We start from the raw sequence: 18,441 nt of genomic DNA, 5'->3' as shown, positions 1-18,441 counted from the left end.
AATATGAAAGTCCTCCAATACTGAAATATTATGATTCTGTGAATGCTGCTGAGGGTTGGCCTCCACTAAGTGGTATTTCTAAACCCTCATTGTAGCTTGAGGAGTCCGGATCAAGAAATGCCCTAGTGGTTTAAGTTTGTTAGAATAGCCCAAGATAGGAGTTTTCCTTATTTCCATTTCAAATAGGCAGTGATTCATCAATCCTGTCAAATTTTCCTAAGTGCCTAACATAAATGCTGACCATATAGACAAGAATAAGACTCAGATATATGTGTGTGAACTAGTGACTACCATGTGATAAACACTATGGATTAGACTGGACCGTATGGAGTTGCCGTTTGTACATGTAAAAAGTGCTTAGATTTTGGCAATTTCATATGGTTCATCCCATACGTACATATCATAGTGAGATCACAAATGTGAGGAACCAAGAAATACAAGGTCAACCAATGATGAAAATGTATCATGAACTGAGAGCTAGGTTTAACTCGGGAGTCTATGAGGTCCAAAATCAAATAAAAGAAAACAACAAACAAACAAAGGAGCATGAATTTGAGAAAAAATGACCTGGATTTATTCCAGTTCTGCCTTGGACTGATTACTTTCTTTCTGGCCTCTGCTAACTCATCTATAAAATGAGAATTATACTACGTACTGTACCAGATTGTTATGAACATCAAATGAAATTGTGAAAGAACAGTGCCCAACATAGGGGAACTAAATAAATGGTGCGAGTGGTGGATTTTCATCATGGAAACATAATCTGCCGGAAGGAGAATAATTAATAGAGGCTTTCTGGAAAAAAATTTGATTTTCAGTAATATTCACACACTTTGACTCAGTAATCCCACTTCTATGAATCTCCTGTACGGAAATTAGGAAAGCTATGTACCAGAATGGTATTATTTAAATAGCTAAAATCTGAAACCACCTAAATATTCAACAAAAGGGAAATTATTACATCATTTATGATACACCCATGTGATGGAACATTGGTCAAGAAAATATTGGCTTTTCTCTCCAGAAATTTCAATCAGTAAGCAATTTTTTGGACAATCGTTCTGGAATGTTATCTATTTTCTTACCAAGGAAGAGAAAAAGTGACTTGCTTAGTGTCAACCTGTGTTTATGTAAACACTCAAAGAAAAATGTAAGTGGAATGAGCCAGCACTGGGCCACCACCATTTTTGGTAAAATATAATAAAGTATGTAGACATCTGGGAAATGTCTAGGACTTTCATTTACATAGAATATTCAGTAAAAGGCTTAGGGACAACTGACTGGCCATTTGGGAAAGAAATGAAGGTGACTCTCTAGTTTACTCCTATGTGAAAAATGAATTATAGGTTCATCAAAGATGAAACAATAGAAGTTCATCAGAAAGCCCATCAGAAAAGGAACATCAGAAAATAGTTTTTTAAAATTTGGGATGGAAAAAAACCATTCTAAGCAAGAACAACCCCAAAAACCATAAAGGTAAAAGATTGATAAAATTAACCTCAAAAGTATTTAAAATTTCTCCATGGGGGAAAAATGCTTTGTACAAAGACATAAGTACACAAGTGAGAAGTTGAGAAAACAAATGATTGCAATATATATAACAAAAGTCTAATTTCTTGACTATAGAAAGAATTCTTCCAAATAAAGAAAAAGGACCATCCACCCAACAGAAAAATGGCCAAAGCACATAAATATACATAGTTCATAGAAAAAGTAATAGAGTTTTAAAATATATGGGAAAATGTTCACCCTCATGTAATAGAGAAGTGCAAATTAAAGTTAGATATCACCTTTCACTTCTCAATATCAAGTGTGTGTGTGGGGAGGAAGCACTCTCAGACACTATTGCTAGGAGTATAATTGCTGCAATATTTTTAAACGGCATTTTGGCACTGACTTTTTTTTTAAAGTCCCATAAGTGACCCAGCAATTTCACTGTTAGGATTTTTCCCTACAAATTTACTTAGACATATGTTCAAAAAAAGATTATTTAAAAGCATGTTCACTGCAGCAATATTTAAAATCTTTTTAAAAACTGGAAACAACTCCACTGTCGAGAGGAGAGTAAATTATGGCATGCAATTAAATAAATTATCATACATTTGTACAAAGAAGTACTATACAGTCATTCAAAAAGAATTAGATAGACTTGTCTATGCTGGTATAGAAAGATCTCCAAAATGTGTTATGTTACAAAAGAAAAAACAGAGTACATTGTGTATGATGGTCCTATTTGTTATAGGAAAATGGATATATTTACATATATGCTTTATATAATAGAAAAGTTCTGGAAAGACACAAGAGAAACTGTTAACCGTGGTCCGCTCCAAGAAGGAGCCCTAAGAAGTCTGGGAGTAGACTAAGGTTTCCTTTTCATTTGGTATTGTTTGAATTTTTATTATATATAACCGATTCAATTAAAAACAACATTAAACATTTTTTTAAAACATTAAAATGGGAATGTAAAATAGTACAGACATTTGGAAAACAGTCTGGCAGTTTCTCAAACTGTTAAATATAGAGTTAGTATATGACTCGACCATTCCACTCCTAATAATATACTTAAGAGAAATGGAAATGTACATCCATACAAAAACCTGTACATAGATGTCTATAGCAGCATTACTCATAAAAGCCAAAAGGTGGAAAGAACCCAAAGGTTCATCAACTGATGAATGGGTAAACAAAATGTGGCATATTCATACAATGGAATATTACCCATAAAAAAGAATGAGGTGCTGATCCATGCTACAACATGAATGAACCTTGAAAACATTGTACTAAGTGAAAGAAGCCAATCATGAAAGACCATGTGTTATATGATTCCATTTATATAAAATTTCCAAAACAGGCAAATCAATAGAGACCAAAAGCAGATTAGTAGTTGCTTAGGGCTTGGTGGGGCAGGTGAATGAGCGATCGTAGGATGATAGCTAAAGGGTATGGAGTTTCTTTATGAGGTGATGAAAATGTCCTAAAACTGACTGTGATGATAGCTGCACATCTTTCTGAATTTATTAAAACTATTGAATTGTACACTTTAAATGGGTGAATTGTATGTTATGTGAACTGTTTCTCCATAAAGCTGTTATTAAAACAATAGCAACACGAACAAGGAAATTCAAGGGAAAAATAAAATATAGTCAAGACAGTAACGAAGAACAAAGCTGAAGGATTTACACTACCAGATATCAAGATCCATCTAAAGATTGAGTATTTAAGACAATATGGCACTGGCATGAGGACAAATAGGCCAATGCAGTAGAATAGAGAGTCTGGAAATAAACCCATATGTATTTGATCACCCAGTTTATGACAAAGATGGCAACATAGTACCGCGGGGGAAAGGATGTTCTTTTAATAAATGCACTGGGTCAATGAAATATCCATATGGAAAAAAATAAGTCTTAACCCCTACTTCTCTCTTTACATAACAAATCAACTCTAGATGGATTATAGAACTAAAACCTTTTAGAAGAAAATATTGGAGAATATCTTCATGACAGTAGGGTAGACAAAGATTTCTTAAACAAGACACACACAAAAACACAAATCATAAAGGAAAAATGTGATAAATTGGACTATATTAAAGTTAATTACTTCTGACCTTCAAAAAGGGTAAAAAAGAGAGAAGACATTTGCAATGCATATATTGCAAAGAGAACTTATATCCAAACTGTATAATATTAAGAACCCCTACATGTTAGCAAGAAAAAGACAGACAATCCAATAAAAAAATGTGTAAAAAGACTTGCACAGGCACTTCATAAAAGAAGATAACCAAATGGTCAATAATCATGAAAAGATGCTGAACCTCTTTAATTATCAGAGAAATGCAAATTAAAACCATAATGTGAGTACTTAATGCCACTAAATTGCACATTTTAAAATGAATAAAGTGGTAAATTTTTTTGTTATGGATGTTTTACCACAATAAAAAAATACACACTTTGGTGGGAGTATAAATTTGTGCATCTAGTTTGGAGAACTGTTTGGCAATGTTGACTAAAGTTGAACTTACATCTACGCTATGACTCAGTGATTCTACTCCCAGAAACCAATATACATGTTCACCAAAAACCATGTACAAGAATGTTCATAGCAACCTATTTGTAATAGTTATTAGGGAAACAACCCAAATGTTCATCAACAGTAAATGGATAAATTGTGGTAAATCTGTACAATGGAATACTCTTTATAGCATTAGGAAAAATACACTATAACTACTTACAAAAATATGAATGAATATCACAAGCATCCTTTTGAGTAAAAGATGTTACACACAAGAAAGTAATACTACTATATATCCCGGGGATGCCAAAAAAATGTATACAAGTGGACACTTTGGTCAACATTGCTCAAGCAGTAGTTCGCCATAATCAGAAGCGTCTGGACACTGATGGTAACCACTTTGAGCACCTCTTGGAATTGCAGAAGTCAAACGTGATTTGTATTCATCTTTTGTTATCAGTATATATTGAGTATTACAATTTTAATACAATTTTCCATTCTTAAAATGTGTATACATTTTTTTGGCAACCTCTATATATAACACAGGTGTATTCCATTTATGATTTATGTACTTTTCTGGGTGTGTGTTTCTCCTTCAATAAAACAATTACTAGAGAAAAGAAAAAAATTCACAATAAGAATTTTTTCCCTCAGAAAATGGGACAGGATGACCAAAATGTATTTTTATTTGTTCTGTTTTTCTTTTTAAAGTGAAAGAATAACATAGGCCTTTCTTACATTAAAACATTTATATCTTCTGAATATTTTGTTTTTGTTGCAAATTTTGTGGGTTTTTAAAAAATTATATAACTAATACCAGCTTATTGTGTTAGGGAAAAAAACTAGAAAAGCATAAAAAAAGATCAGAAAAACCATTCTTGATACGTTACTCAATGATAACTTCTGTTTACATTATGAGCTCCTGTATTTATCTTAGCCATACTCACACACAGTTGATAGAATAGGGTTAGTGAATTTTATGGTATTATCAATTTATGAGTTTTATTTTAGCGGTACATCCGTATTTGCCTCTTACAACTTAAGATCTTTTATTCTCTTACTATGAAAAATTCAGTTGGGATATGCAAAATTTAAAAAATGTCTAGTTATTGCAAACAGAAGTCATTTCATATGAAGAAATTTCACCTTATATTTTCTTCTCATTTTAGTACCGTATTTTCCTACTTTCTAGTCGTGAGAGAACTCTGACTTTATTAAATGCTTTACTATCATTAACTCTCTTTGCCAAGAATTCATTCTGCTCAGGTTGGGTCTAATATTTTAAATGTTTAAACAAATTGCTAAGGAATACAATCCTTTGTCTAGATATTTAAGCCCCTGTGAGTTTGGCAGCTGTTCCTATTGAGTCACTGAGTAAAGGGTGACAGTGTGAAGGGTCACACTACCCTCCCTTCCCACTTCAGAGGAGGTACATCCGCTTCCTCAATTCTGGATGTCAGACATTCTGAGTGCAGTGAAGCCACTGGGTTATTTTGGGAGCCACTTTTAATGGTCACTTGCCCTTCATTTAAAGGAAAAGATGCCTCAACAAGGTGAGGGATGATGCAATTTCAATTTCAATCGTTCTCTAAGGATGTGGCTTCCACCAAACAGGATGTCAGATCTGGCACCTTTTTTTTTTTTTGGAGGAGAGGGTAGGGACCTTGCCCTGGCTTGGCCTTTGAGAGAGGAGACGTGGTACTCTGCTTTTCACCCTTGGGCAGCACAGTGAAAGAAGATATACTTGGACATACCAGCTTTCTAGACAGCAGCTGTGGAGAAGGAAGTCTTGACTTCCTTTGGAATCAGAGTCCAGGATCCCAGATATTCTTATTCTCAAATCTGATCTGAGATTAAACAAATCTCTTTCCCAGGACTTTCAGTTGAATGTTTGACATCATTGGTCTTTTAAAATTTTTTTAATGCTTTCTTCTATTCAACAGAAAACCCCTGCATCATCCTTTTCCTGCCAAGTGCTCTGCAAAGATTATAAGCAGGAAATTTAAAATGAGAATGACCATTTGAGCTACAGTGGTCTGGGAGTTGTGATAAGAGCATATGGCGCCGACACATGCAGAGCCATCTTAAATCTATACATCTTTTTAATAATTCACACTCTTGCTCAGAGGCCAGGTTAGCTTATAGAGAGCTGAGAATTTGCCTGAAAGAGTTTCATCTCCAACAGTGAACTAACTGTACATGACACATAGTTCTGGGTTACGTATGTTTTAGGATAGTATAAACTATAATTATTGATACATTGATGTGTTTTGTAGTTTTATATACTCCTAAGGAGCAAGGAATCTCTTCTCTACAATGTGCCAGATTGTGTTAATTGACAGCCTCATAAGTATAAACGTTGTTATTATAATGATAGCATTGTTGTGTCATTATAATTACTACTGAACCATATGGTTATTTATCCTTGCTCCTATGTGTGCTTTCTCTGACTAGATAGACCTTTATAACTAGAACTCAGAATGGCATCGGATAGGGGGCTTCTGTACATAGAAAATAACAGTTCATTTTAGAATTTTGCAGCTGAACCATAGAGGTCATGGTGTCCAATCACCCAGTTTTGTAAATGAGAAAACTCAGCCTCGGAGGGGTCAGTGGTGTCCTTCAATCACACAGATATTTAGGGGTCGTACAGGACACATCTCCCGATTCCCAGGCCAACGATCGTTACAAAAGTCTCGGTACCTTGCCAAATAACGGGTAGGTAAACTTGGTTTTGTTTGATAGTCATAAGGTAGGTTTGTTTGTGCATTTTCAAGTATCTTTAATTATTAAGACACTAAAGCTCTTGGTAATGCCCATAAATAACAATAATATGATTATTTTTCTTTTATCACCCCTTTCTCTAATTTTAATGCGTACCTTCAATTTTAAGTGATATCAAATCATATTTGGCATAAGTTTAATAGATTCGGATGGGTGATAACCCATACTTCTTTTGAGTTCTGTGAATTTGGGACCAAACTTAGAAACTGACAAATCTAGATACCATTCAAATTGTTTATAAATTATATTTTTAAAAAAAGCAATTTCATATGATGTCCAGAATGCATATAATTTAAATTTAGGAATTTATTTTAGGGAAATAATCAGAGATGTGCACAAAGATTTATGTACAATAGGAATGTTTATTTCAATAGCATTACTCAGAATAAGATGTAGACACAAATTAATTTTTCCTTTGTACCCAAGTTGTTTACTCTCTTTTATTGAATCCAATAGGTTTTTTTTTTTTTCTTGGAAGAAACTACAAGAATTTGTTAACAGTAATTACCTTTAGAAAGAAAGAATTGCTGAGCGGTAAGAAAAGATTTCACTTTTCATTTTGTACCTTTTTGTATTATTTGATTTTTCTGTCCATATAAATGTACTACTTTTTTATTTTCTTCAAAAACATCAACAGATTGTTCTTAGGTTGGAAGATTATGGACAATTTTTGGTTTCCTTCTTTGGATTTCTCTGTATTAAAGAAGTAATACATTATCTTAAAAATTAATGTCCAGAAATAGAGGGTATTATGATACATCTACATGATGAAATTCAATACATCAGTTTAAAAATCTCTTTTTAAAAGAATAACGGTCATGGCATGGTAAAGGGTTCTGAAAATAGTGAAAAAAGCACTGATAAAAAGTATGAGCACCATTTTATTACTAAAATACAGTATAAACATGTATGACAGAGAGTGGGGAGAGAAAGAAGACAAAGGAAATATCTCAGAGTGTTAACAGTATGTATTTCTAGCACGTAAAAGTAAGGGTGAGACTATTTTTTTTTTTTTAAGATTTTTTTTTTAATTGGGGAAGGAGAACAGGACTCTATTGGGGAACAGTGTGCACTTCCAGGCACTTCTCCCAAGTCAAGCTGTTGTCCCTTCAACCTTAGTTGTGGAGGGCGCAGCCCAGCTCCAGGTCCAGTTGCCACTTTCCACCCCCTGCCGGAGTCGAATCGGCAACCTTGTGGTTGAGAGGACACACTCCAACCAACTGAGCCATCTGGGAGCTCAGCGGTAGCTCAGTGGCAGCTCAGTGGCAGCTCAGCTCTAGGTGCCGTGTTCAATCTTAGTTGCAGGGGGCGGAGCCCACCATGCCTTGTGGGAGACGAGGAATTGAACTGGCAACCTTGTGGTTGAGAGCTCACTGGCCCATGTGGGAATCGAACCAGCAGCCTTCAGAGTCAGAAGCATGGAGCTCTAACTGCCTGAGCCACCGGGCTGGCCCCCAAGACTATTTTATTTTTTATTTTTGTGCTCTTTGGTATTTTCTAGACTTGTTGGTGCACATTTATTAGTTGATAGTGCCTCAGACTCAGTCCCTTTTTCATCTACACTTTCTGATTAGGTGACCTCTACCATCTATACATTGATGAGCTCACAGTTTTATTATTTCTGGTCTAGGCTGCTCATCCTGAGTTTCGACACACATGTGTAGCCAACTGCCTCCTTGGAATTTCTACTTGGATGGATCAATGGACATCTCAAACTCAAAACATCTGAACTGGAGCACTTGATCCCACTCCCTTACCCACTGTAACCATCTTAATTCCTCTCTATCCAGCATCACTCACATGTAACCTGTCACAAAATTCTGAGGCCCTGCTCTGGGCCCTGGACTTCTGAGGCTCCTCTCTGGCCCTTGTCTCGCCAAATCTCTCTACATGGTGAGAAGGCCACAGGGCCAACAGGCCATGCCTGCATACTACCTGTGCTGCTTTCCTTCTAGACCATTCTCTGGTTACCCAAGACTCCAGAATTCCCTGCCCAAACAGTGCAAGTTTGCTGCCAGAACCTTCAGTGGCCTCTTCCCCTGGTCCACTCTCCTGGGGGCAGAGTGACAGACTGAACTCAGGTGCAGACTCCTCTGGCCCCAAGATGTGGCAAAAGACCTATTTGAAGAATGTGTGGACAAAGTTTGGTTGGTGAGCTGGATTTCCGTGCACCTGTGGGTGAAGGTCCTTGCAGTGTGGGATGCAGTTGGAGGTGGGAAGAGAAGGGGGGAGAAGACAGAAGAAGACAGGCTAGGGGCCAGCTCCCCCCATGTTCCATTACGGCAAAGAAATGTGAGAAATCAATTCCAACGTGGATGTCCACGTTGTTATTAAAATATATTTTTCGAGATACGAGGATAGAACATATTTAATGGTCTGCAACTTAATTTATAACTTTTACCTATGTAAGCATTTGGGTTTGGGCTTCCATTTTTTCTCTTGCCCTGGGCCCTGCAACCATCAGGGGTGGGCCTGCCTTTGAGTGCTATCTCCCAAATATGTAATCCTAACTGGCCCTCTGCTTTCCCGCTGGCCTCCTGATATTCCATTCCTTATACAGCAGCTACAGGAGCTTAAAAAACAAACATTAGTGTACTGCTTAAGGCCCACCAGTGGATCCTTCACTAAAACCCTTATCAGAACTTTCCAGCTCTGCCTCCTCCATACCTCACCTCATCCTACTCTCCCCTCACCCCCTCACCCCAAATTACCAAACTCTGGCCACTGTGACCTTCCTTCCTCCTCCTGAACACCCCTGCTTCTTCTCACCTTGGGGCTTTTGAGCTTCCTGTTTACTCAGCTTGGAGCTGTTTTCCCTTCGCCCTTTGCTTGGCTGCCCATTTCTTGCCATAAAGACTTTGCTCAAATGTCACTTTCTCACCCTTTCTACATTGTCCTCTAATCACTCTCTGTCACATTGCCATTTTATTTTCTTCTTTTATTGTCTTCTATATCTATTTACTTATTTTCTGGTTCCCTATTGGAAGAGAGGTCCTCATCTGTCTTGTTCCCCATTTCATCGCTGGCTCTGAGAACCATACCTGGCATATAGACAATAAGTATTTGTTGAATGAATAAATCTCTCCCTTCTCTTTCTAACCAGATCCCGTAAACTATATCTTGAGGCACATTAATTAAGTAATATGATCCAGTGTGATCTGTGTTTTACAGAAGATGCTGGTTGCCAAAAAAGTTTGGGTTACACTATAAATCAGTAGCAAATACTGGACAGGATCCAGGCCCAGTGTCTCACCAGCCGCAGGTTCTTTCCACAGCAGCCTACCTGAGAGCTCACTGAAGCCAAATAACCCACCCTCCTCATGTGTTTTCCTATACTCTTTGCAAAAATATCTATAGAACGGTAACTTTTAGAGAAGGAAAAATACTTAGCAAGTTTCTAAAAAATTCCATCTGTGATGTGCTGTAATGCCCTCTTATAAAAAAGAAATATCCCAAAGATTTTATTCAAAACTTTGTCACAGGGGAGCAATTACATGTGAAGATATTCATGTCATGTTTATGTATAGTAATAAAAATTAAAAGTCACCTTACAAAAAAACACAAACTTTTTGTCACAGTTTTTCAGCCCTCATTGGCAATAAAAAACAGGTAGTTTCTTTTTGCATAAAATTATTTTGTTTATTTCAGGCCGATTAGCCAGTTTGCAATGTAAACATTAAAAGAACCATTCTCACCTTGAAAGGTTAAGACTGCTGGAGAGAACAGTTATAAAAATGAAGTAATCAGCTAATTCACGTGGCCCTTTTTATTCCTCCCCTTGCAACTATAGTACTTTCATTGTTTTGCTTTGCTTTTGTTTGCTTTTTAATACAAAAAATAATAATAAGACAAAAAGTGAGTACTCATTCAATTACTGGAAGGTAACAAGTCCCAAATTCAGTGCTATATACCCTTAATCACTGGGAACTCAATAAATATAATCAAATGAATTCAAATATTATTGAAGGAATTTTCTTCTGTTTTAAAAACATGTTTCATACTTTGAATATTTTTACAAAAACAGTGGCAGACTCACTTTCTTGAGGCAGACTCACTATAGGATAGACGGCACACATTGAAGCTATAAAATTTGAACAGTGTTGACATCTGTGGAGAAACCATCACCACAATCAAGATAATGAACATATCCATCATCCCGTTTCCTTGGGCCACTTTAGAATCCTTTCCTTATCTGAGCACTGCCCCTAGTATAGTTTGCATTTTCTGGAATTTTATATACATGGAATTGCATGGTATGTCCTCTTTAATATGCTTTTTTTCAGTCAGGCTTCTTTCCCTCAGCATAATTGCTGAGATTCATGCATGTTGTGTATATCAGTGTCCATTGATTGCTGAGTAGTATGCCATTTTATGGATATACTGCAATTTGTTTATCTATTACCTTTTGATGGATATTTGTGTCATTTCCAGTTTTTTGGCTATTCCAAATCAAGCTGCTATGAACATCTTTGTACAAGTCTTTATATGGCTCTGTTTTCAGTTCTCTTGGGTAGACACCTAAGAGTAAGATGGCTTAGTCATAGGGCAGGCATATGTTTAATCTTTAAGAAACTTCCAAACTATTTAAACTATTTTACATTCCCATCAGCAGTGTAGGAGGGTTCCAGTTGTTGCATGTCTTTGCCAGTATCTGATATGATGAGTTTTTAAATTGTAGCCATTCTAGTGGATGTGCAGTGGTAGCTCATTGTGACTTTACTGAAAAATGGCACTGAGCATCTTTACAGGCTTATTTGACATCCATGTATCTTCTTTGGTGAAGTGAATGTTTAAATCTTTTGTCCATTTTGAATTGGGTTGTTTGCCTTATTATTGAGTTGTAAGAGTTCTTTGTATACTCTAGATACAAGTCCTTTGTCATGTATTATGATTTGCAACTATATTCTCCCTGCTTGTGATTTGTCTTTTCGTTTTCCTCGAAAAGCAAGTTTTTAATTTTGATGAAGTCTGATTTATTGATCTTTTTCTTTTGTAGTTCATGTTTTTTGTGTTCTAGTTAAGGAACTTTCACCATTTGAATGCCATCAGGGAACTTTTCTTCCATATTTTGAATAACATCTCTAAAACTTTGAATCTTTAACAAAATGCTCCTTGGTCATGAAGGCCCTTAAGGAATCGCTTCCCAGCTCCATCACCTGGTGAGAAGGCTCTTATAAGATATTTGAACATAAGACATTTTAAAATTATGAGTCAGAAATAACCTTGTGTGTTTTTCTTTTTTCAGAATTGCAAAATTCCTTACCATTGGGGACACATAAGAAATAATTAGAAAATGTGAGACACGAAAATCAAAGGGTGCTGGTCTCAATCTGTCAGGTGGTGAGTGCTTGTTCTACTCCATTCCACTTTGGGAATACAGTCATGCACTGCTTAATGATGAGGATACATTCTGAGAAATATGTCATTAGGCAATTTCCTCATTGTGCAACCATCGCACAGTGCACTTACACAAACCTAGATGGCATTTGCCTACTACATACCTAGGCTATAATGTATAGCTTATTGCTCCTGGGCTACAAACCTGTGCAACATGTTACTGTACTGAATACTGTAGGCAATTGTAATACAGTGGTAAATACAGTACTTTTATATGACTGGCAGTGCAGTTACATTCCTTTATACCAGCATCTCACAAACACAAGAGTAATATCTTGCGCTAAGACCATCAAGTTCCCAAAAAGGTGTCCAAGGCCCTGGGGAGAGGGGTGCGTCTTGGGATCACAGGCTCCTGGGTCCTCCCCAACTGCACCTGGGTGTATTGTGGGAGGGAAAAAAGAAGGAGGAAGAGGTGGAAGGGAAGAAAGGAGGGAGGTAAAGAGGGAGGGGTGAGCCCCATGAGAAAGTCAGGTAGGGCCACCTCGTAACCAACCTTGTAGCCACACTCTGGGTCCTGCTGGTGCTATAATGTTAGGACATCACTAGGCAATAGGAAATTTTCCCAGCTCCATTATAATCTTACAGAACCAGCACTGTACATGCCGTTGAGTGAAACTTATTATGTGGAACATGATTGTATTTTCTTATCACCCTTCATTTCCATTAAATTCTATTTGGATGGACGTTAAGAACATTTTACTATCTTAATGTAAGGACTAAAGTCCTCCATGGGAAAGGAGAGTTCTTATTTGGAAGAATACTGTATTTTAATAAGTGCTTGAAGTTGGTGAACACCCACATACACTGCCTCCTACTCCTATTCCGAGGATGTCAATTGCTCCAAGCTTAAGAAGACAGAAAAATAGTCTCTGTAACACAGGAGATGGGAAGGAGAGAGAGAACAGTGGGGAAGGTGGCATGGAGATGAAGGTTTGGCCAAATATGATGTAATCCTCTCTCCAGGAACCCCACAGAGTGTCTACATCTACAGTGACTTTTATTGCTGAAACTGGAGAAAGTGCCTGAATTGAAGTGGTTCAAGACAGAAGTAATATTTGAGATTCAGGAGCTCAGAGGCCCAGATGACCCTGACACCCTAGGTCTCATTGAGTATTTACAAAAATCTTGAGAGGGCCCTCAACTTCCATAGGCAGTGGAAGTGATGGGGACTTGAGTCATTTGTACCTAACCTTTGAGGAGTAAGGTGACTTTAGTTGATACCCTGGGTCTTTGCATGATCCTGAAATGGCACAAGCTCTAATATCACAAGTTAAACACTACCTTTTGATCTCAATGGGCTCACTTGCTCAAGTATTGTTCTGAGAACAAACCTTAGGCCCCATCCAGAGCCCAAATTCATTTAGGCCTCCACCTTCACTCAGTCTCCACAACATGGAAAAAAATCACAGAACAAAATACGGAGTGAGAAAAGCAAACCCAAGTAGATTGCATACAGACTGATAGCACTTTTATAAAGTTCGAAAACAAGTAATATTAAACAACATATTGCTTATATTGTTTAGTCCTACACACACACACACACACACACACACACACACACACACACACTAAAACTATTTGTTAAATGAAGGATAAAGACAAAATTCAGGATAGTGGTGATCTCAGTAGGATAGAGATGCAGGGGAGTGGGAGAAGGGATAATCAGGTGCAAGATACTGGCTAGTTCTCAGGTTGGATGGTATGTTTACAGGTGTGTATATTTTATTGCTGTGCTTTATAACATATACAAATATTACATCTATTATTTTGTAGGTATCAAATATTATATTAAAATATTTAAAGCCTTTTAGGGGCTATGGAAAAAAATCTATGATGAGACCTCTCAGTTCACAATAGCTATCCTAACCTTTTCATTTTTCTTAGTAACTCAATTGGAGTCAATTAGGTCGGTCTTTTTATTGAATCTTAATCATTTTTTATGCTTTTGTTATTTCTCTTATCTTAGGACAACTTCTATACATCTATCCAAATGCTACCTAATTCCAACGTTCTGCTCAAGTTCCAGATCTTTCCAGAAGTCTTCACTGACTACTCTAGCTCTCAATCATCTTTCTTTCCTTTAACACTTACCAATTTTGGGTTCCAAGCAAATCAGCATTGAATTGTATGCTGTCTTACATCATTTACAATAATTCAGTGTATTGCAAACAACAAGATCTAGTCTCATTACTAGTTTAAACAGAAATTTATTAAAGGATACAGATGGACAGAAAATGAGGCTAGGCTACTAAACAGGACTGATGCCACAATTGTGCTGCTCTATTGGAGACCCTAGTGGTACCCACACTGGGCAAAAGTGGACTTCCACTCTTACTGCTGACATCGGACAGTGAACATGACCACTAACACCTCTAGCCCTGCTGCCCTTGGTTGTTTTTTTTTTTTTTTGGTTTGTTTTTGCCAGAATGGATTGCAACAGTGCCTCCATCTTCCCTTCACCCTCTTCTGACCTGAAATCTCATTCAATTGTGGAATTGGGGTACCCAGTATATACCTAGCCGTACAGAATCTGGGAAGTTGAGTTTTTCACTTCTATCTTAGGGATGAACTCATAAGATGATGTGAGTCCCCAAACATAGAAAGGATGTTCAAAGGTTATCTTATCTTACCACTTTGGTTTATTACAGAAGACGAATAACACTCAATAAATACCTATTGATTTATTACCCTTCAGTATCCTCCATTAAAACAGTATCTTTAGATCATCTGATCCACACTTTCTGTATTACAAAAGAGCAAACAGACTCAGAGCAATAAAGTGATTTGATCATGGTCCAACTTTTAGTTCTTAGTTGAGCTGATATTGTGGTCTGAGGATGAATTCTAGGCAAGATTCCAAAAGGCATAGTACCATGTATAGTGATGTAATAGTCATCATGTGCTGAGAATTGCTTGTGTGCATTACTGTGAAAATACTAGCTCTTCACATTCTTAATATTTATTTTTGGAAACACTTCAAAATTGTAGATTTGCAAAATTAATATATTAATTTAATGTTTTTTCTATTTTGTTATTTATGGCAGTCTGCTAATTGTCCCCCAACATCTTTCACCCTTTCTTCCACAGTAATAGTAACCCTGAATTTTTACTGGGTCATGACCACCAAGAATAAAGACTATATTCCCAGCTTCCTTTGCAGCTGTGAGTGTGTGACCACGGGATTACATTCTGGATGTAAGCAGAACTGCTGTATGCAACTTCTGAGAAATGATCTTAAAATACAGGGCCGTGCCCTTCTCTCTTTCCTCCTTCCTGCTGACTGGAATGCAGTTGGAGCTCTAGCAGCTATCTTGGACAATGGGGAAATCTTGAGAATAGAATGCTCACATGGTAAAGCAAGAAGACAGGAGACTGGATTGCTAACACCATGGAGCAGCATACCAGCTGTAGACTTACTACCTCTAGACTTCTTGTACATGAGAGAGTTTATTTTTGGTTATTTTCTTCCTGTTATTTGTAGCTGAACCAGATCCTAATTCATAATCCCTGGCCTGGCCTCTCGATTGCTAATGCTGATGCAAACTTGACTGGGTGATATGATCCCAACTGTCATGTGCAAGGCAGGGGCAAGTAGATGTCATAACCTTGAGACGGATTCTTCAAGTACACAGCAGACCACTACCACCAGCCAGCCCAGCACTTACCTAAGTGATAAGCCCAAATAACACTAGCTAATCAACGAGATTCAGAGACTTTACTTTTTTTAAAGACTTTGCTTTAATCTTTTGGTTTTAAAAGATTTACCCCATTTCTCTTCTTTCATACGTCATCTCTGGACTGGGTACACTGCTTGCCAGAATAACTTTTACACTTCATACTCCATTACTCAATCTTTTGTTTTTATTTTAATAGTCTATTTTTTTAAACAAAAACACTATTTACTTCTAAAAACATTACATTGTTTTAAAAGAGTTTTAATGGCATGGTCTGTGGGAAAGCTATCTTTTCTATCTCTGATGAATTTCTAAGGAAAACATATTTCTAGTATTCCTCACATATGGAAAAAAGAAACAATTATTAGTCTTTGGCAATTATATGTCAAAGCCTTACAATTGTGGTAGTTATATTCACGTGGGCCCATGATTACTTATCAAAGTCTTTACATTTTCTAAAAGGGTCAAAAATTCTAAAAATTATATGGATGATGATAGGTAACATTTATTAAGGACTATCATTCAACCTTCCTCATAACCCTACAAAGTAGATAATATTATTAATAATGAGGAAACTGAAGCACAGTTGAAAGTCACCAAATAAATGATTGAACTGAGATTCAAATCCTCAGGGCTTCTGCTCTGGGCTTTTTTCTGGGGGGATGGGGGTAGGGTGGTATAGAACTTTTAAATTTTTCAAAGTGCTTTTATATTGCTTTATTAGACATAAAGTAGAGAATATAGACTCTTTGAATAATTAGAAGAATGCCTCTTGCCTCAGTTATCTGTACTCTTGAGGTTGACATATTTCCGGTCCAAATTAATGTTAATTTAGTTAATAGCTTAATATTAATTATCTTGCATGTATAGCAATAAAACCATAAAATTAAGAAAAATGTGGTATATATACATATTTGCACACAACTTTATTAGGTTGGTGCAATTGCAGTTTAAAAGGTTAAAAAAAATGCAAAAACTGCAATTACTTTTGCACCAACCTAATAAATGGAACTTAAAATTTATTTGATTTTCACACACTTTCTTTTATAATTTTAATAAAATATTTCAAGCTACAGAAAAATAGAATAACCTTATTCTTGGTTTGTCAAATCTTGATGCTATATTTGCTGCAGATAAGCTTTCTTTAGTTTTTTGAATAGTTAATGCATTTGTACGTTCAAAAAAGTATAGCGTTAAGTCCTCATCTCATCCTGTCCCATATGCCCCGTTCCCATCTCCACAGGTGTTAGTTATATATTTTCCCCCAGTTTTGTGTGTGTGCAAGTGCACATGTGTGTCTAGAAGCAAATACATGAATATATTTGGACTCGCTTAAAAAAAATTAAGGGTAACAAATTTTTGGCATTCTTCTGTGTGTCTACACTCCTAACACTAAGTCTTTGTTGTTGTTATTGTTGTCAAATGATATTTAATTGAAATATCTTCCTTTATAGGTCCTAACTAGCTGGGCATTCTACTGCACCACTGTTGATGTCATCTATGATGCCAGGAGGGTGGCTGCCATCAACATTGTAGCCCACAGACTGTGCTGTCCCCAAGATCTCTTTAATGGTTCCAGACAGTTCTCTAGCTAAAGTTTGGTGCCCCATCTGTCAGGCAATATTAACAATCTCAACTAAAGTGATGTTTCCACTGTGCTTAATGTTTTTGTTGCTTCTTTCTGTCTCTTGGCGGTTCTTTGAGGGCTTTGATGATCAGTGCAGAGGCAGAAGGTAGTACTAGCTCAATCTGGACCTGTCTGTCCTGAATGATTAGCACCACTGTCATCCTCAGACCCTTCCAATCACCGGCTGCTTTGGCAATGCCATCACCAACCTTTTTTGGAGACAGATCCAGGGGGCCTGTCTTGGGGGCCAGGGCCGCTGTGGCACGGACTTCCCCACCAGTGCATCTCAGGTATAGGACTTTGATCTCGTTGGGGTCAAACTCTGCGGCATGATGGTGGCTGCTGTCAGACGAACCTGGATTCAGGATGATCGAAGAAAGTTGCACCTTGGCCTTTTCCGAAACACTAACTCTTTCTCAGCTCATTATTCAATAAACAATTAATAAAACTTGTACGTTCGAGGAATTATGTTAACTCTGAAGCATCGGTAGTTCCTCACCAAATTTTCTGCTTCTATCTTTTCTCCTCCATCTGAAGCAGGGGCCCAGGTGGGCGCCCTGTAATAGGAGCTCTGCGGCTGGAGCGCAGAATGCCTCCGGGATGCCCTGTCCCCATCCTAGTTGGCTTCACTTTTTCCTTAGCCCGAAGTTAAACAGGAAATCACACCCCCTGCGGCTGAGCTCAGAATGCCTCCCGGATGCCCTGCCACGTTCTGGCTCCTTATCTTAGAAGATCGCCTTGTAGATGCTTACTAATTACAAACGCTATCGTTTAGCATTTTTCCCAGTTTAGCATTTCCCCCAGGTTACTCCCCCACCGTTCCCGGATCTCTAGCGCCACAAGAGATACAATGACAGGGGTGCATCATGAAAGAAGAGCAAACCTCCCAGACCACAGTGCAGCCTCTGGGAGAGTGCCCTGATTTTCCCTTAAATACCCCCAGCCGGT

At 37.4% G+C, this 18,441-nt stretch overlaps 1 pseudogene; it reads right to left on the bottom strand.

The window, feature by feature from the left end:
- Window positions 1-14,858: 14,858 nt before the first annotated feature.
- Window positions 14,859-17,839, bottom strand: LOC148758679 (large ribosomal subunit protein uL11 pseudogene; annotated as a pseudogene).
- Between the last annotated feature and the right edge of the window lie 602 nt (window positions 17,840-18,441).

Source organism: Rhinolophus sinicus, chromosome 3 (genome assembly GCF_057876585.1).
Source record: "Rhinolophus sinicus isolate RSI-liver-muscle chromosome 3, RSI-T2T, whole genome shotgun sequence".
In the NCBI taxonomy this organism is placed as follows: Eukaryota; Metazoa; Chordata; class Mammalia; order Chiroptera; family Rhinolophidae; genus Rhinolophus; species Rhinolophus sinicus.
The sequence above is the reverse complement of the archived record's forward strand: the minus strand, read 5'-3'. Positions and strand labels throughout refer to the sequence as shown.